Genomic DNA, 5250 nt, shown 5'->3' with positions numbered 1-5250 from the left:
TGTCAATATAATGCATTGATATCTTTAAAAGGTCTCATGGTTTCTGAAGACTCTTGAAGCCTCTGGGCCATAGTCCTATTCACAGGCAATAGCTTTTAAAACTTATCATAGTCCCTGTCCTCCAGGAGGATTCAACTGTATATTTTTGAACAATATTCTTTTTAAGTTTTTTTTTTTTTGATTTTGCAAATTTAGAAGTTATTTACTGGGGCTGGAGAAATGGCTCAGAGGTTTAAGAGCCCTGGCTGTTCTCCCAGGTGTTCCGAGTTCAATTCCCACCAACCACATGGCTGCTCACAACCATCTAAAATGAGATCTGATGCCCTCTTCTGGAGTGCAGGCAAACATGCAGGCAGAATGCTGTACATAATCAATCAATCAATCTTTTTTTTTTTTTTTAAAGAAGTTATTTACTGATTTCTCATAAGGAAAATCTGTTTTTTTTTTTTTCTTTCTAACAGCACATTCATTTGGTGTCTTCCAGGCCTTAATACTGTAGCTTCACAGTCTCCATGTTATTGTCAACCAGTGTTCTTGTCCTTAGGCCATGTCAAGGCCAAGGCCATGCCAGTGCTGCGGCTGCATTTCTTTTCTTGTGTCCTTTGCCATCCCTTGGGAGTTAATAAACATCTCCATCTTTATTTCTCTACTTTCTTAGTTGCTCACGTTCTCCAGACTCTCGGATAAAAAATACAAACTAAGTAGACAGGTAGTATGTAGTAAGTCCGATTTTCTTGTCTTCCAGCCTGGACAGAGCTTTACAGCTTGGCAATGTGGTGACCTCCCTTTGCAGATACCTGGGGATCCCTGTTTTTCTCTTTCTTGGTGTACCTCCCAAGGATGTCAAAGGGTTTTTATGGAAAAAGGACTCTGAGTGGGGGGTAGTAATTTACATTTGTTTACATTCTAACATTGCTATGTGGCATGAATCTTCCTCCTCAGCTGGTGTAGCAGTTCCCATATGCCAGCGCGTCCTAACTCCCCTTCATTGTATTTGGCTGAGCAAGGAACTCTAGGTTGGACTGATTTTCTCCCCCATTTGGAGGACACTGCTGTGCGTCTCTCTAGCCTCAGGGTCAACACTGAGCAGTGTTAGATCCAGTGTTGATCCTAGCTGTTGTATCACGGGCTGTCTGTCTCTCTAGGACTTCTCAGTTTTGTTCATTCCTGGGGTCTTGCATTCCCAGTGCTGTATTTGGTAGGGATTTGTTTTCTATTTTGTAGGGTGTGTTGAGAACCCTCCTGGCTGCTCAGATGGAATCTCAAGTACTTTGCCTTAGGAAGCTTTGGAGGAAGTATTTCCTCTTCCACTTTCTCTGCTTTCTCTCTCTCTCTAGTTCTTATTAAAAAGTGTCAGAGATTCTAGGCTGATCTCTTTATATTTATCTCCCACCTCCATTTCTCCTCTTTCTGGGAGAATTATCTTATCTTCTGATGTTTCATCACAATTGTGTGTGCATTTGTGGAAGTGTGTACATAATGTGGGTAGGTGTATATACATGTGGGTGTGTATACATATATGTGGTTGGGCATAGATATATACACATATATGTGTACATATATGTGGATGGATGTATATACACGTGGGTGGGTGCAAATGCACGCACATGTGGAATTAGGAGAGCGACTCCAAGTGGCTTCCTCTATCGCTCATCTCCACTCTGGTATTTGAGGCAGCTTCTCTCACTGAACTTGGAGCTCTCCAACTCAGCTAGGCTGGCCAGCCAGAGGCTCTGGGGACCGGATTTGGGCACATGCCACAGTGCCTAGCTCTTAGTGTTGGGCTGGGAACTGACCTCGGGCTCTTGAGCTTGCTCAGCAAGCTTCCCACTGGCCCGTCTCCCCAGCCCCATCATAGACATTTAAAATTTTCAGTTGTGTTTTTTGCTTCAAGAAGTTTTTTTCTTGTTCTGTGTGGTTATAAAATGTGTCCTTTTGGTCCTCATCTGTGGATAGTCTGTTGTCCCTAATGTCAGAGGACACTGATGCTACTGGGGTGATCTCCATGGGGGTCTGCTGCATCCGGAGCTTTCATCCTACCCTGGCGATGGCCACCATCAAAGTCTCTTGCATCTTTCTCTTTCACTGTTTTTCCTGCGGGGTTGGCTTCATTCATTACCTGCTGTGGGGTGGGGTATGTAGGTAAAGGCACACAGGCCAGAGCCAAGAAAGGGGCTGGTGACCTCATCTTTCATGTCGATGTTATCGAATCCCCCTGTTTCTAGCTCTGGCTGGTGTCTCAGAGTCTGTTCCTCCTGTGCGTGTCTCCCAGGGGTGGGGTAGCATCTCTCCAGGTCTCTCCTGAAGCTTTGTGCCACTTTTGCCTCATGGGCATCTGGGCTTCCCAGGCTCAGGCCATCTTTGGAAAGGGTGTTGACACTTCTCAACTGCTATTATCTCTGTCTCCACTTTTTCTCTCTTTCCCTTGTGGTGCAGCAGGGGCACTCTTCTATAACCAGATAATTTTATAAGGAGGTAGAAATATGTGTTCAAGTTGTCATGTTTAATCCTGAGTGGTCTTTTCTGAATGTCCCTTCAGGCCCAGAGGGAGGCAAACGTGTGTGAGGGGCCCATAAATCAAAAGCATGAGGAGGAGACTTTGATACAACAGCATCGATAGAAGAAAAGCGCCTGCGTCTCTGGTCCAGGCCGACCTGGGATTTGTTATGTAGCCAAGGATGGCTTTGAACTTCTGACCCTCCTGCCTCTACTTCTCAAGCGGTGGAATTACAGATATACATATGCACTTTTTATGCTGTGATGGGGATCAAACATAGGGATTTATGCATACCAGGCAAGTACCCTAACAATTGAGCATGCCCCCTGCTACAGGCTTCATCCATATTTTGTTGTTGTTGTTGTTGTTGAAACATTTTTGAGCCCTAAGATCTTTCTGAAACTGCTTGGTAATAGGAATATAAAGACTGTGATGTATAGTGCCCACTCCAAAGTACATTATAGTCCAGCATCACGGAAGTGTGTGAGTGGATCCAAGCTCACAGGAGTGAGATGACAGCCTGTAACAGGAGTCCTCACAGAGGGCACAGTGGCTCATGCCAGCCCAGGATGGCAGGAGGTCCTTCTGGGAGGAGGTGTCGCCAAAGCTAAGGTGTGAAGGTTGTGACTTCTGGATGTGAAACTGGGGGAAAGGCATTCCAAGCAGAGAGACCTGTGGGTGCAGAGCAGGGGTCTAGAGACTGAGGAGACTGAGGCAGCCAGAGCAACGGAGAAGTGGGGACGCCACTTGGTTATCACTGTCCATGCTAGGGCTGCGTGTGAAATCGGCCATCCCAACAGAAACAACAGCGTCTCATTCCCCCAGAAAAGCCGAGCCAACTCAAAATACTATAAAAAAGGACAATTTGAAGATTGCAGAGACAAGACGTATTAAATGCCGGCTCAATGATAAGAACGGGACTGTTCTAGTTCCCAGGTGACAGCCGTTTCCTGTCACTTCTGTCCTCTGGTGTCCAAACAGTTATGAAACAGGCCTTAGAAAGCTCACAGTGAAATCTTGCTCTGCTCTTCCTGCCAGCCAGGATTATTTACATATTATAACTGGGTCTCTTTCCCCCCACCGGCAGACGCAGTGTTCACGAGCTCTGGAGACGTGTGAATTTGGGGCAGTGTTTTGACAGATCTCAGTAAGAACCACTGAGGCCCAGTCTCCCTTCTGCCACAGGCACAGATGTGGCCTTCAGGAAGGCCCTGCCCTGTCTTGGCTCCCGTTGCCTCACTTGGCAAACAGGAGGAGCTGAATTAGATTACCTTCAAGGTTTGTTCCCGGACAGAAACTGGAGGCAGGCAGCCTCAGCTTCACAAAGGTGAGTGTTAAGAAAGAGTAAGGTTTTATTTGATTTTGTTTTTAAATCACGCTTTAAACTCTTGATGAGCAAGCAGAAGGGAGACTGCTCCATCTCTCCTTACCTCTCCCATGGACTGTACAGCTTTGGATTCACAAACTCCAGAGAGAAATATGTCACTGAAGGCATACACATGCCACAGACACCCACCATGCATATATGTCACACAACACACACACCAACACACAACATGTAGACCCCACACACTAACATATCACACGTACATCATATACGACACACACTACATACAATAGCATAATACAGCACACACACACACACACACACACACACACACACACACACACACGAGTTATGAAATGTATCAGATCTGTCACACTACTGAAAAAGTTGAGAGAACAGCCCTTTTAAGAAGCCAACTGCTGTGAAAACAAAGATGCCCTGTCTAGATGTTTTCCAAAGCTCTTGGTATTTTGAACCCCTCCCCTGCCCCCACCCCCACCAAGTGACTGGAGCAGTAACCTAAGCCCTCTGGACTGGCTGGCAAGTGACAGCTAGGGAGTCTGGGTAACTGTGAGGTGAAAATGGCATTTCTTTGTCCTGCTAGGGGTTCTCTGACTCCCTGAAGTGAAAGAAGCACCTTGGGATGCTCTGCGAACAGCTGTGTGAAGCCTTGGGCGAGCAGAGGCTGGACTGGCGCTTCAGGAGAAGCTTTGGGAGCCTCGGGCCTCCCATGGCTATGGAACCTCACTTCTCACAGCTCGGATCTCAGACCACTCGCCCAGAGGCCCAGTGGGTTGGCTGCAGCGGGAGGAGATGTGGCATTGAGCTTGTGTCTGTCATCAGCTCAGAAGTCCGTATGTCCCGCTAGCCTTGTGTGACTCCAGAAGAACACGCGGAGGCTTTGATTCCCCACTGCCGTAGCAACTTTTTATTCCAACTAACGGTCTGTTCCCAAGTGATCATGCTGCTCATGGTGCCAGCACCAGATGTCTTGTTCCATCTGCATTTTATCTCGTCCCTCCCACGCCCGAAAACTCCCCCAGTGTTTTTTACAGCATTTTTTGACCAGCAATTGAATTTGACATTGAAGTTGGTTTCTTTTCAGACCTGCTATCCTGTTTCAATAGACCCACTGTTTTTTGGAGGGTGTGTGTGTGTGTGTGTGTGTGTCCCTACTATGTATGAAGAACTGAATGGTGATAGTACCACATACAACACACAATTTCATGAAGTCTTACCTTGAGGCTTCAGATCAATGCGGCTCCTTTTTATTGGCTGCCTGTTTCCTGTTGTCTTCTCTCCTCCTCTCTATCCTTCTGTCTCATCTCTCTTCCTCTGTGGTTTCCCACTCTTTGGGGAGGGGCAGGATTTCCGGCTCGCAAGTTGGTTGGTTTCTGGGAGGAGTCAAAAGACCTGGTTCTAGACT

At 46.7% G+C, this 5250-nt stretch overlaps 1 long non-coding RNA gene across 1 annotated transcript; it reads left to right on the top strand.

The window, feature by feature from the left end:
• The first annotated feature begins 393 nt into the window (after nucleotides 1–393).
• On the top strand, nucleotides 394–4928 carry LOC119089133. The gene is made up of 2 exons (XR_005092966.1): nucleotides 394–3824; nucleotides 4429–4928. It is a non-coding gene; the product is annotated as an uncharacterized LOC119089133 (long non-coding RNA).
• Nucleotides 4929–5250: the final 322 nt, after the last annotated feature.

The sequence above is a fragment of the Peromyscus leucopus genome, chromosome 15 (genome assembly GCF_004664715.2).
Source record: "Peromyscus leucopus breed LL Stock chromosome 15, UCI_PerLeu_2.1, whole genome shotgun sequence".
Lineage (NCBI taxonomy): Eukaryota > Metazoa > Chordata > Mammalia > Rodentia > Cricetidae > Peromyscus > Peromyscus leucopus.
Note: the sequence above shows the minus strand (reverse complement) of the source record. Positions and strands in the feature narration are given on the sequence as shown.